Source organism: Lissotriton vulgaris, chromosome 6 (assembly GCF_964263255.1).
Source record: "Lissotriton vulgaris chromosome 6, aLisVul1.2, whole genome shotgun sequence".
Classification (NCBI taxonomy): domain Eukaryota; kingdom Metazoa; phylum Chordata; class Amphibia; order Caudata; family Salamandridae; genus Lissotriton; species Lissotriton vulgaris.
In genome coordinates, this window is record NC_141694.1 from 619,574,735 (window position 1) to 619,590,616 (window position 15,882).

Genomic DNA, 15,882 nt, shown 5'->3' on the forward strand with positions numbered 1-15,882 from the left:
ATATCCTGCTTCGAGCCTAACACCTGGAAGAAACTATGCAAAGTTAAAATAGTAAATCTGATGCGAATATGTTAAATTTCCACCTCTTGTTACTATGTGTCACCACATATTTGTAACAATTAAATGTAATTCATTACATTCAGAATTAAATCAGTCACTTGAAGATGGCTGCCGCCTTTGAAGTGTTCCTTAAAGAACATTTCACGGCCTCCTTTGAGTCAGCCATGTTGAGAAGTCATTCCAATAGAGCAATACGTTGCAAGGGAATACTAGCATTTAGTCATAGCGAAGAGAACAATAATTTTACTTTAGAAATCGAACTGGGTTTCGTAATCATTATTAGAAAATACATATGAGATTTCCAGCTGTTTTTAATGTGGGCGATTGCTATGAAACGCTCTTAAGCTTGAGATAGAGCTCGATTTTACATCTTTAGTCAAATGATAATTGGAAAGGGACTCTTTCCCCAATGGATTTCGCTTTGCTAAATATAAAACAAATCAAATATATTGTTTTCATCTTTGACGCAGTCATAGCACCATCGGCCTGAGCCACGTGGAGAGACTAAGACGTCACCATCTTAAGCTGCGAAGTTCTAAATAAATAATAAGAAAATCAGACCGCTAACTTTCTATTGTGAATGTGACGGCCGGGGCTTCAGTTTAGGATCAGATGTCTCTCCAAAGTAGGGTGACCAGATTCTAAAAACAAACGAGCATTTTTTAATAAATGCTTAGTGTAGCTACTGTTACCCAGAAATGTGGCAGGTGCCGAAGTGCACTCCAGAAGTGTGCACAGAGCACGCTGTACTGCTGGAGAACCAACATTTTACCTGAGGCAGCCCATGCTGCTGTACCACGTTAAGTGCGGTCACACAGCCACCCACACACACAGCCGCCACACACACAGCCGCCACACACACACACAGCCGCCACACACACAGCCACACACACACACACACACAGCCACACACACACACAGCCACACACACACAGCCACACACACACACACAGCCACACACACAGACACACACACAGCCACGCATGCACACACAGCCACACACGCACACACACACACACACAGCCACACACACAGCCACACACACACACACACAGCCACACACACACATACACACACATACACACACACAAACACACAGCCACATACACACAGCCACACACACACACACAGCCACACACACACACAACCACACACACAACCACACACACACACAACCACACACACACACACACACAGACAACAACACACACACACACACACACACACACACCACCACACACACCACCACACACACAGCCACACTGTCAGTGCACACTTTCACCAGGCACAGGCACCATCAGTCGTCAGTGCTCGCTTTCACTGGGCACAAACACCACCAGCCGTCAGTGCACGGTTTTACTAGGCCCAAACACCACCAGCTGTCAGTGCACGCTTTCATCAGACACACACCACCAGCCGTCAGTGCACACTTTAAGCAGGTATACACACCACCAACTATCAGTAAGAGCTTTCACCAGGCACACACACCAGCAGCCGGCAGTGCACACTTCCACCAGGCACACACACCACCAGCCATCAGTGCACACATCAATTGTTAACGCATCCACAAATAACTATTGTAGCAATCGCAGTATGGTGCACTTTACTTTCAAACATATTCATCTAAAGCGCAGCATGCCACCACTGCTACAAAAATAAATACACATTTTTTTGGCCTACAATTTATAGACTTTTGGTGCAATTGGTGTTGCAATATTAAGCAATGCCAATAGCTCAAACTTAATTAACCCGAGACCTATTGCATTGTAAATGCTTGTTTTTCTCGGAGGTGACTTCCAGTTTGGCAATTTCAGACATCTCCTTAAGTCCCCGCAGTGCTGTGTCAAATTTCATGATGGGGGAATGCTTCTTTTTGAGATAGGAGGACTTCAGGGTCTCCACCTCTCGGATTATATTTGATAGCAAATAGGACTGTCCAATTGAATTCATTTTCAGAATTTTTCAATGCAACAAAGGGATTAACCATAGGCACAGTTAAGACTTTGTTCTTCAGTCAAGAACAGGGTTGAACAATCCTTTGTCTCACTTCTTGGCTAGTTTTACCTATGTACGTTTTTTTATACAGGCATATGATGGCATACACCACGTTTCTGGTCTTGCAATTTGTGAATTCATTATGACGCCAATGTCTTTGACCATCTTTGTTGGTTCCTTCTATGTTGGAATTGCAAACCGAACAGCTACCACATTTGTGATGCTCTTGAAGAGTGTCTGTTTTTTCTTTTGGCAGTGCAGATGTACGTATGACTTGCTGTCCAATATTGCGAATAACGGGGGGGGGCAATGTTTGGTATGGATCATTCAGATGCCAATTACTCCGGACAATCTTCTTCAAAGGTTGAGTGTGTGGTCCAAATGTTGTAACGCAAACAATACGTTCAGTTGTCGGTTTGCTTTTTTTTGGTCAGCAGATGTTCCCTAGGCGTGAACCAGGTTCTCTTCAGTGAGTGTTTGAGAAGCTTGTGGGGATAACCTCTCTCCTTTAGTTTTTGACTCAATGTCTCGGTATGTAATTCAAAGCCTTCACGTCTGGTACAGTTGCGTCTTATGCGTAAAAATTGTCCATGCGGCAAATTGGTCTTCAAATTTCTGGGATGATAACTTCTAAAGTGCAGAGCATTGTTTTTGTCTGTTGGTTTTGTGTGTAATGTCATGATCAGCACATTTGATGATGATTTCACCTCCACATCCAAGAAGGGGGGAGTTCATTTTGCTATGTGCCAAGCTTAGTTTGATATCCAGACTGCAATTGTTCAGCCATACATGGAACTCCTTCAAATATGTTTCTGAGCCTTTCTATATACCCCACACGTCATCGATGTATCTGTGTCATTGATATATATGGTCAATGTACGGATTGTTATTGTAGATAAATTGATGTTCATACCTGGCCATGTACAGTACGGCCATTTCTGGAGCAAAGGGACAACCCAAAGCTGCCCCTTTGACTTGTAGAAAGAAATCCTCGTCGAATTTGAAAAAGTTTTGAGAAGCCAAATTGAGAATGAACTCCGTTGGTACTTGGTGTGGTCTTGGTATTAGTTCTAGATAGAATTCCATTGTGTCTAATGCGTCCTGCTGAGGGATTTCCGTATAAAGTGATGAAACATCCATGGTTACTAGGATGTGTATGTTCGGATCATAGGCAAATCCTTTGACTTTGTTTATAAAGTCCATGGTGCCACGTAGGTAAGAGGGAACATCCAACATAAATGGCTTCAAAAAGACATCCACATACTTGGACAACGGCTCTAAAATAGTCACAATTGGTCTGCTGGGGGGATTGGTAGCATCTTTGTCAACCTTTGGCAGGAAATATAGTATGGGGGTCCTTGGATATTTCTTGGTGAGATACTCAGCTTCCTTTGGTCCCAATATGCCCTGTTCAGTGCCTTCTATGACTATCCTCAATATTTCTTGTGCGATCTCTTTAGGTTGGGTCCTGCGGGATGCGCCGGTACTATACCGGGTTTTGTACATGGATTCTTCCTTCTGTTAGATAGGCCTCTTTAGACCAGAAGACCACTGCACTGCCTTTATCTGTCGGCCTGATGACTGCTACTTGTTGGTCCTTCAAAAAGTGATGGCCTTTTTGTGACTTTTAGGCGAACTTTCCGAAATAATTCCATAGCTTCAAACTTTACTTTGGTAAAGTCCGATTTGACCCCAGGGACAAAAGAAAGTCCTAGTTCCAGAACTGCTGTCTGATCTTTGGTTAAAATCATATTGGACAGATTGATGTTGGATGATTTCTTTGTTTTGTAGTACTGTTGTTGTGTTCTCATTTCCCATGGTTGTGGTTTGTAATTGTGAGGCATGCTGTATTTAACTATGGACTTGAAGCTCTGTCCACTCTCCACCCATATTTTTCATTGGCTTTTGTCATTGTCCTTTGTAAATTGTGGCTTTTCATTGGTCAATAGGCTTAGTAGTCCCTCCTTAGTACCTATTTGTCTCATTTTAAAACTTTCCATCAGGACACCACCTGTTACATATGTTGTTGCTCGGTAGGCTTTAATTAGTCTCAGAGCGCTATTTGATTACATGGTTTCACGCTCCTGCCCCCAACGCTCTATTTTTTTTCTCCTAGCATGCCTCGCTGATACAGTGGTGGCTGTGCATTTAGTATTTTGTTTGCGGCTCGAATGCGGCCGCATGTTTTTTTCCTTACTATTCAGTTTTTGATTTAAAAGCACCCCGTACGGCGCTTTCACTTAATGTCGGCCATGCCCCCTTCTTTAGATGGGGTTAGTCTAAAGAAAGGTGCTCAGCCGCTATTAATGTAAAACCGCAGCTTGGGGCACTTTCACAAAAAAAAAAAAAAACATTGCCTTGATGACAAGTGCTCGTCCACACGTACCACCAGCCAAGCACCAGTCCGCACAAACTGCCAGCCAATGACCAGTCCGCATAAACTGCCAGCCATGCACCGGTGCACACAAACTGCCAGCCAAGCACTAGTCCACACACACTGCCAGCCAAGCAACAGTATACACACCACCAAATGCCAGTATATGCAGACCATCAGCCAAACTCCACTTAACACGCACAAACTTTCCCAAGGGTCTAGTGGTTTTCTGGCCTGCTTGAGGACAGATGGCTCGAAAAATATATGGCTGTGCCCCAAGGGGAGAGGGGGAGCAATGAACAGCCAGAATATTGTTTCCATATTGGGGATAGATGCTTTGCCAAGGGACTACTCCCCAACAAATCAATAAGTAAAATCCTAGGAGTCTAGAAAATATATAACTCCTTCCCTACCACTCCATGTCTCAATCCTCAGCCACTGGGCCTACTTACAAACTTACTAATATTCCAGAGCTGAGCCAAGAGGATTTCCTCAAACTTTGTGAAAAAATCAAATTAGGTCCGCCTGCGGACCCTCTAAAACCTGTGCAATTTAGAGCAGCAGACACGCTAATACTCAACCCCCTACGAGACATTATAAATTCCTCATACTCTACTGCCATAATACCCACCAGATGGAAGCAGGCACTGGTATCTCCCATTATAAAAAAAACAACGCTCGACCCCACTCTGCCCGAGAATTTTAGACCTATCTCACTACTCCCCTGGCCAGCCAAGGTGGCCGAGTCCCACGTCAATACCATCTTGACGAAATTCCTTAGGTCAAACGCCACTCTAGACCTATCCCAGCATGGCTTTCGTGAGGGCTACAGCACCGAAACAGCACTCCGAAGTGTTACGGAACATCTCCGGTCCATCTTGGATTCAGGCCAGACGGCAGCACTGATATTATTAGATCTCGGTGCTTCCTTCGATATGGTCTCACACGAGGTACTGCTATATCGGTTAGAGGAGGCAGGAATTATGGGGCAGGCCCTGGAATGGTTCAAGGCATTCCTTACGGGAAGATCCTTCCGGGTCTCCACTCCAGCGTTTCTCTCTAAAGAATGTCCTATCGAACAGGGAGTGCCGCAAGGGTCTGCGCTCAGTCCGACGCTATTTAACATATACGTCCAACCACTGACTGAGGTCGCCAAAAGATGGGGACTATCGATAGTATCATACGCGGACGACACTCAGTTAGTGGTAACTTTGAGGGACAAAGCAGGACTGAGCGCACAGAACTTTAAACAGGGCCTAACAGCAATAACCAACTGGATGACAGCATATTACCTACAGCTCAACGCGGGTAAGACCGAGGTATTGCTAGTAGGTAAGGAAGCTGGGGCATGGGGAGATACATGGTGGCCCGAAATTCTTGGCAATCCACCTGTGCCGAAAAGTGAGGTAAAAAACCTCAGAGTCTTGATCGACTCCTCTCTCAACTTCACCCATCAGATTAAAAAGGTGGCAGCTACGTGCTTTGGGATCCTCCGGAACCTCAAGCCGATCTTAAAGTTCTTTGATCCCCACACGCGTCAGCTAGTGGTACAGTCTGCCATTCTTTCACGACTGGACTACGTGAGCTCTCTACTCCTAGGGGTCAATCAGGCAGAGAGAGTAAGGTTGCAACGAGTGCAAAATGCAGCAGCCAGAGCCTTGACGGGCCTCCCCCGCCATCACGCGGTTGCTTGCACTCTGGTCAAACTCCACTGGCTCCCGGTAGAGAAAAGGATTCAATTCAAGACCTTATGCCTTGCATTCAAAATCTTGAAAACTGCCTCACCAACCATGTTATGTCCCCTCTTGACACAATACACGCCCCGGCGAACTCTTCGTTCGGAAGGCCAGAATCTGGCAATGGTCCTCTGTGTCAAGCTAGCACGGATGGGAGGACGCTCCTTCCGGTACCTTTCAGCAAAGCTCTGGAACGCCCTCCCTCTCTATATTCGTGGACTAAAAGCTCTTCTGGCATTTAGAAAGGCCATTAAAACCTGTCTTTTCTGTTAGACTGCTCTGCTATATGATTACCACTTTTCCATCTGTTGTGGCTGGCTCCAGTCCTCTCAGGTAAGCGCCGGGACGCCCCTTTGCTGGGGCAGCTGTGCGCTATAGAAAACCATATAACATAACATAACATAGTGGGTTTCTGCCTCCCTTTGGGGCACATTGGGCTACAAATGATCCCCATCTGCCCACAAAGGGGGGCAGAAACGGCCAAAATGCACCAAAAAATAGGGGGATTGCACTTTAGCCAAAGGGGCTGCTCTCCCACATGCCAAACTACATTGCCCCTGTGCCCAGTGGGTTTCTGCCCACCTAGGGGGCAGATCGCCCTACAGATATGGTCAGTCTGCTCCCAAGGGGAGCAGAAACAGCCAAAGTTTGCCAAATGTTACAAGTGAGGATCCCTTGCCCAACGGGCCGCTCCCAATGGCCAAAATAATTCCTGGTGACCTAGTGGATGCTGCCCTCCTGCTATTGCGCAGCAGTAATGCACTGCAAAGACACCGTGGGAAAGGAAGAGCTCTTTCCCATTGACCAAATCCTATTTACAGGATCCTTAAACCAGTGCTTGATTCCTGTACACATGCATTTAAATATTGTTCTTATCTTGTCACATTTTCTGCGCATTCAGATGCCAGGCTCTGTCTTCTGCTAGAGAGCTTGGTGTTCACCTTTCTTTCTCTGACTTAAAAGTGAGAGGGTTTTAGCTACAGTCATGCTGGGGAGAGGATGTGTCTGTCTGTAATGCAACTGGTGCTCATGTAAAGTGCTCCGATACCTGATATATTTGGGTCTAGTTTGCGCTATATAAAACTCTAAAGTTGTTTTTTAAATGCCGGTCACCGGAGATGTACAGGACAGAAGATTGCAAAATGTTATATTTCTCTAGCATGCAACACAATTGAAATGTCAGTAAATGAACTGCAGAGAATTCATAATAGATCAGAAATGGGGAAACATCAATGAAGCAAATTTTTCGGCAATTGTGAAGTGTGTGGAAGCAAATACTTTAATACAATCAAAATAATCAATACAATGGATGACATTTCCACACATTGCTTGTGTGCTATAATTTTTCATCAGTAAAACTGCAAATCTCTGCAAATGCAATGGTCATTTCAATTGAAGAGTTGTTATCTGTAATGACAGTGTGCTACCACGCTATGCATACTCCACTTTACACCAGTCCACTCTTCTCTGTACCAATCCAAGCCACTCCACTGTACTCTGCACCACTCCACTCTTTGCCACTCCACTCTGAAACACTGCCCTCCCTGCCACTGCACTCTACTTTGTACCACCCTGCGTCAGTGCATTCCATACAAATTCACTCTGCAGTCAATCCCACAGCACTGTACGCCACCGCATTCTACCCTGCACCGCTCCACTCTACCCTACACCACTTCCTCCCACTCCACACTTTGCAATCTATACTGCACCACACCACTCTGTACCTCTCTACTTTACGCCACTCAACTCTGTGCCACTACACTCTTCTCTGCACCACTCAGCCCCACTCTACTGCCCTCTTTGCCAATGCACTATATATTATTATTATTGTATATTTAAAGAGTGCGTAGCCACGCAACAGGGTCTTCCGGCGCTGGACAGGGCTGCAGTCAAGCCACAGGCTGCAAAATGACAACCCTGGATAAAGAATTTGACTTGGTGGCTATAAAGGAAGGTCCTTAGATTCTTATGAAAGGCTAGCAGCGAGATGCACTTCCTGAGTTCAATTGGAAGAGAGTTCCAAAGTTTAAAACCTAAGTAAGAAAATGGGTGCCCTCTCATGCGAGCAAGACAGATACTAGGCACAGAAAACAGTGTGAGGTTGGTTGATCTCTGCTGTAGGGCAGGCACATAGGGTTTCACCAGGCTTTGTATATAAGAATGAGCCAAGCTATGTTTGGCCCAGAACATGTAGCCTAGAACCTTGAATTCAGTGGGCTTGTTCACCTTAAGCTAGTGGAGTTTATGAAGCAAAGGTGAAGCAGAGGCATGTCTAGACAGCCAAAAAAGGTGAGCAGCTGCATTAAGTATGATCTGCAGACGGTGGACTGAGGCTTTATCTGCGCCCAGATACAAAACATTGCCGTAATCTAGTCTGATTGTCACAAAGGCCTGCACTACAGTTCTCTAGGCTGTCAGTGGAAGTAACCAAAGGGTTTCTTTAAGCCATTTGAGAACAGCGAAGCAAGTAGTGGTGACCCTCGACTCCTGAGATTTGTGAGAAAGATTGTTATCAATAGTAAAATCAGTATCCGGACAATAGTTAGTTCCCCAAAGTCGGGGTTGTTACCCAGAACAAGAACGTCTTTTTTAGTGCTGTTCAGCTTCATGGTATTCCTGGTCATCCACAAGGAGGTATTACTCAGACCAAGATGGAGCAGGGAGGGACCTTGATGATGAGCAGCTGAGAGAGAGAAGATTATCAGGGTATCTTCAGCATATGAAAAAAAAGGTCAGTCCTGAATTCTCAGCAATGTCTGCCAGAGGACGAACATAGAGGATAAAGTGCAGAGGACTTAGAATCGATCCCTGAGGCACTCCAGAAGATCATGCTAGGAGTTTCGATCTGGTGGTATTCCAAAAGACTTGAAAGGTGAAATCTTTTAAAAAAGAGATCAGCCACCTCAAGGCTAAGCCCTCAATACCTGAGGCTTCAAGACGGTCAGCCAAGATGGAGCGTGACACCATATCAAATGCCACAATTAAATCCAATAGAATGAGAGCGGCAGTACCTCAGCAATCGAGCTGTTGCGTGAGATTTTCCGTGAACCCAAGCAAAGCCGATTCAGAGCTATAGCTAACTCTGAAGCCAGACTGTGATGGATGGAACAAATTGTGGATTGGAACAAAAGAGGAATGTTGGGCATTGGCATGCCTTTCCGGGACCTTAGAGAAACTTCAAAGAAGGGATATCTGGCGGATATTTGACCAACAGAGAGGATCAAGGCCGTACTTTTTTAGTAAAGGAAGAACAAGAGCCTATATTCAGCTCTGAGGTACATGTCCTGAGCTTAAAGAGGTATTGAGAAAGTTGAGAATCACAGTGAGAGCAGCTTTGTCCAAGAGTCTGATTTGGGGAAGGGGATGAAGTGGGCAGCCGGACTTGATGGATCCCAGTCATGAATGAAGTGTAGCCTAGTCCAGCGGGAGCCAAGCCCTGATTTGACGAGGTTCATCAGAATAAAAGGCCTGGGAGAATGTATCAGAATGACCAAAAGTTAAAGTAACAAAATGAATTAATTAATTTTTTCTTTTGCATAATTACTTAAAATCATTGCAAAGTTGCAGTACATTATTATCAAAATTGCACTAAAATGTGTATCGCACACCATTATAATACATATATTGAAATGTGTATACAAAATTAGAAATGTTATTTGGTCAGTAGTGACAAACCATTTCTAAAATGTAGTCTTGTTCTAAACTTCATTGGATTTAAAATTACATATATAACCAGCATTTACAATGCAATGGTTTTGCCTTTGTTAAAGTTAGAGCTAATGGCATTGCTCTTGACATTATTTTTATTTATGTTTTTTTAACATAAATAAATGGCATTGTCATTTACAATGCCACTAGCTTCATCTCTCGCAAATGACACACACAAACACACAGAGCCCCCCCCCCACACACAGAGTCCCCCACACACACAGCCACACAGAGCCCCCCACACACACAGCCACACAAAGCCCCCCCCACACACAGCCACACAAAGCTTCCTACACACACAGCCACACAAAGCTTCCCCCACACACAGCCACACAAAGCTTCCCACACACACAGCCACACAGAGCCCTCCACACACACCCACACAGCACAAGCAGGCAACAGGGGCACACGGAGGCACAAGCAGGCAACAGGGGCACACGGAGGCACAAGCAGGCAACAGGGGCACACGGAGGCACAAGTCTGGCCCTGAACTCCTTCCCACCCATTGAGAACCATAGGGGGTCATTCGCCTAACCCCCTGACTGTTCTTTCTTTCCCAGTGCCATCTTGCTACTCCCACCCACCCCAAGTGTGACCATAACAAATCGATCCACTGCACGCATCCTACCTGGTCTCAAGGTCTGCGCCCTCACCAAAGTCTGCCACCTCACCAGTGTTCTTCTGTCCCTCGAACCGCCGCGATCTGCACTCACAGACGTCCCCACTTCTCCAACCTGCAAGACGCAATCTGGTCGCACATTGTTTCCCCCTTTTCCTGTCACCTGCCTATCACATTTATTTCTGCACTCTACCTCTTGATCCACTATCTCCCCTTCCTTCAACTCATCATCCACGTAGTCCAAAGTCACCTCGTTACTCACACCACTTTTCCGCCATGGTCCACTCATGGCAAACATGTCAACACAGAGGACACTGTCCTCATCCCACCAACGTGGGGTTACTGTTCCTCTTTTGCCGGGGAGACCAGGCTCAACCTTCCCTATCCTCTTGCTGAGGAGCCTGTCCAAGCCTTCCCCAAACTGCTGTGCTGCGGTCCAACGCCGAACTCAGGTTGCCCATGTGCTACCCAAAACCATTGCCTGCCTGCTATGTCAGACCCTTCCATCCTCTCATTCCCAGTGACCTCCACGACCTTGGCCTATAGCCATATCAACCCAGCATGTCCAAATGCACCCTGAGCAGCCCCCTCCACAACCACTACCCTCTTTCTTTGTCTGATAGACCTTGAGGCGCTTGCCTTGTTGCGCCTGTCTGCCTTTTATCCCTCCCATTCGCTCAACTGGTTGTCCCCTAACCTGGTGATCATCTACCCATTCCCATCGCTCTACTCTAGTGAAGCCCGCCCTATCGCTGAAGATGAATTACCTGCGGGAACGGGGCCGGGGAGACACGGAGAGCGAGGCAGCGGTAGGGGGGCGGGAATGGGAGCCGAGGCAGCGGTAGGGGGGCGGGAACGGGGCCGGGGAGACACAGAGAGCGAGACAGCGGTAGGTGGGTGGGAACTGGGAGCCGAGGCAGCGGTAGGGGGGCGGGAACGGGAACGGGGCCGGGGAGACACGGAGAGCGAGGCAGCGGTAGGGGGGCAGGAACGGGAGCCTTTAAAATGATGTCACCTGGTCATTTCTTTCTGCGGCTATCATCAGCACAATTCCAGGGCATTTATCAGACAATGCCGTCAATGGCGGACCAGATTCGGGGGCGTTCTCGGCTTTTGGCTGACGTAGCGTGACATCGCCAAAAGCCAAAAATTCTCGGGAACGCCCCCAAATCTGGTCCGGGATTTACGGAATGAGCCCTCTCCCAATGGCTAGCCTCCATTTATGGAGCTAGCCAATGGGAGACTGGGGCGGATACCCGACTGCACACACAACTCATAAGGTTTTTTGGCGCATGCGCACTACGTGCGCATCGCCAATCAAAACCTAAAAAGGTCCCTGTTCCCTGTATGCTCATGGGAAATTGATACTTAGTTAATTGAAGGACTTGTGTGTGCCATGCAGTTCTTTCCTGGACGGGTCTCTTAACCGTTCAGCTCCTGTTGCTACCGCGGACTTGGCAGTTACAACCGCACACTTTTCCTCCGTGCTGTTTTTGATTAGGACCCTTCGTGTCGTATTCATAAAGTAACAGGGACAGTTAAGTTACCCTGGTGGGAAGCATCCATGTCAAGTTGGCAGTGAATGGACTCAACTTTTTTTTTTAAAAAGCATCGCTAGTTTATTACACTGGTGGTGAGAAAGTGAGGGGGGAGGCAGAAAAATACTGGCTGCCGAAAGTTCATTCACGACTTTAAACAACGTTTTCTGTCGGTGCAAAGAGAGTGGTATTTTTTCAATGCTGCCAAATATACTGACTTGGCCTCAGTGCATAGTGCTTCCTCCGTTGTCTTTTTAAGGCTTTACAATGTTTTCTGTCCTGTTTGAGGGAGTTGGTGAACCAAGGGTCAGGGGGTGCATTCTGTGTTGAGTTTTAACTAAAAGTGGAAGGGTCAAGTCAGTAGCCTCCAAGAGATATTGATGCACAGAAATTTGGTCTGGGTCCGGTTGGGATATAGGGGTAGGGATTTCTTTTAAGAGCCGTTTATTAAGTGCCGACATATCAAGTTTGGACACATTCCTATATTTAGGCAGTGAGGATAGCCAAGTAAAAGGGCTCAAGGAAATTTGATAGTAAAAGTACTGCCAAGTGATCTGTCCAGCAGAGTTGAATATGAGGTGCAACAGCTAAGGTAGAAAGATTGGAGAATATGGGGTTCATAAGGTGCCCCACTAAGTGAGCAGGTGAGGAATTAAGAAGCAGAAGATTAATAGTGTTCAGATCCTCTAAGTGCTAATGCTGGTTTATTGTTTGGATCCTCAAGATGAAGGTTGAGGTCACCAAGCACAGACAAATTTCTTACCCGTAAAATATGGGGAGCCAGAGAGTCAGAAAATAAATGCAGAGCGCCAATTGTGAGAAGGCTAAGGGGGGGCAAAAAATGAGTGCACCCAAGAAGGTGAATTTAGGAGAGAGAGGAATAGAGAAGAGCAAAGCTTCACAATTTGGAATCTGGGGGTCCACAATTTTACAATATACACCTACACCACTCAATTCTGCATCACTCCACTCACTCTAACCTACTCTGCACCACTGCACTCTATGCCACTCAGCCACCTCTGCATTCTAAACTGCACCACTTCACTCTACTTTGCACCACTTCACTCTCCCTACTTCACTCTACTCTAAAAATAAGTCTACTCTGCGTCACTCTCCACTCTGCACTTCACTCTTTACTCTGCCCTTCACTCTACCAATCTGCGCTCCATTCTCTACCAATCTGCGCTCCACTCTGCACCACTCTGCGCCACTCTCCACTCTGCGCCACTCTCCACCACTCTCCACCACTCTCTACTCTGCGCTACACTCCATTCTACATCCCTGCACTCTACTCTAAATCCCTGCACTCTACTCTAAATCCCTGCACTCTACTCTAAATCCCTGCACTCTACTCCAAATCCCTGCACTCTACTCCAAATCCCTGCACTCTACTCCACATCCCTGAAATCAGTACAACTTTACTCAAAACCATGCACTCCATGCCACTGCACTCTACGCCACTCAACTATATTTTACACCACTTAACTCTAGACCACTCTACGCCATTCCACAATACTCCACTCTATGATGGTCTACTCCATTAAACTCTACTCCTCTCTAGGACACAGTACTGCACTCTATGCCAGTCCATAGCATTACTCTACTCTATGCCACTCTGACACTACTCCACTCTACAACGCTTCACTCCACTCCCTTTACGTCCCTCAATGCCACTCTGTTCTATGATGCATTACTCCACTACATGCCACACTCTACTCCACTCTGTCACTTCACAACAGTCTACTCCTCTCTATGCCACTCTACACCACTGAACTCCACTCAACACCTTCTAAGCCAATCCACTGTGCTTTATGCCACTCTACAACACTCCACAACACTCTATGCCCCTCCACTCTACAACACTCTACAACGCTCAATGCTGCCCTTCTACTCTACAACACTGCTCCCTCCATGATGCTCCACAACACTACTCCACCCCATACCACTCAACTCTACCCTATGCCACGCTGCGGCACTCCATCTACTGCACAGCACTCCACTTGATAACACGCTACTCCATGCCACACTCCTTTATGCCAGTAACCTTTAGCCATGCTAAACAGTAGCCACGCTGGCGCACAACATGGCAAAGCCAATATCTCTTACCTAGGCAAGACCTATTGACTTTGCCACTGCTTGTTGAATTTCGACACATGGTCTGGTCAGCAGTACGGCCCAAGTTCAAAACAAGATAAGCCAAAAACCAATGCAAGGGCCCATTATTGTCAACCTGGCTGCAGTCTTCAAAATTCTAAAAAAGGATATTTCTTTATGTAAATGTTACACACAAAATTACTTCAGCTCATGTACTAAGCTGAAGCGATTCAATGTGTCATGTTTAAAGAAAGGAATACACTTTTTGAATTCTGATGCCCGCTCCAGACATGGCAGGGCCGAGAACTTAGAAAGAGCTGAGTTTGACGAGCCCATCTGGAAACCCCTGCACATTTAGAAAGCATGAGAGTGGAGACTAGAGAGGAAATTAAATGGAATCTAATCACACTTAATTGGCCAATTGTTCTCAAAGTACAGCCCACAGCCCACCTTCTCTTGCAGCCTGCAGTTTTTCCTCCAGCCCCCCTGGTAAGCAGAGAGTTGCAGCAGAGAAAGCTGCTGCTTGTGTGCTACAACACCATTTTATAATTCTGGGCTTGATTTCTTTAGTTAAGCTTGTTTTTTGAGCAGGGCTGACCTGCTCATAAAAGAAGCTGAATGACTGTAGAAACAAAGCCAGGAAACAAAAACAGAAGTTGTAAGGGTATGTTTTGTGCTATTTTGATAATACAGTAAACAGATGACGGACAGAATGCTGACGATGCAAACATTCTCCCCCAGTCAAAAGATCTGGGTTAAATCCATTGTTCTTTTGCCCACTACACCACCCCAGTTTGGACCCAGCCAAATGCAAATCAGTCTTGACCCTGTGCCCCCTTTGGGAACAGTCCAGACCGAACTGCCAGGCGAGGTCCTCCCTGGACAGGAAACGAGCATCCTGGGACCGGTTTCCGGGTATGTCACCCTTCTTCAGCCAGGCTAGCTTGAATCCAGTGGCACAGTGAGCAAGAGACCCACGTCTGGGCATACCCATCCCACTTAGGGCAAAAAGTGTTACAGCAACAAATTACAGGCGGAATGCTGACAATGCAAACATTCTCCCCCAGTCAAAAGATCTGGGTTAAATCCATCATTCTTTTGCCCACTACACCACCCCAGTTTGGACCCAGCCACATGCAAATCAGTCTTGACCCTGTGCCCCATGGGAACAGTCCAGACCGAACTGCCAGGCCAGGTCCTCCCTGGACCAGAAACAAGCATCCTGGGACCGGGGGCGTAAGGGATATTGATGAAGAGTTAGAGCAGTTTGGGTAAGACCACCATTTTTATAAGGGAGATGCGGCCAGCCAGGGAGAGGGGTAGGGCAATCCAATGCCCATAATTGGCAGTCATCAAATCATTCCTGGTACGAGTGATGACGATGCCAAGGTAAGTAAGTGTGTCATCGCACCATGTAAGGGGATAGTCGGGTTCGAAGCGGGCAGTGGCATCAGTGAGGGGAGAAATCTGGGACTTCCCCCCCAATTAATATTGATCCCAGAGAGGTGACCAAACAGAATTAGCAGCCTGAGAATGGGGTTAAGGCTTTCATCTGGGTTACAAAGGTAGAGGGTGAGGTCATCTGTGTATAAGGAGATTAGTATTTGCCTCTCTGGGTAGATGAGAGCATGGTCTCGGAAGTGCTGTCGAACTTTGGCAGCCAGAAGTTCAATAGCCAGGGCGAAGAGGAGGGGTGAAAAAGGGCACCCCTGGCGGGTGCCCCTAGCTATTGTGAAGGGGGAGAATCGGGCGGCATTG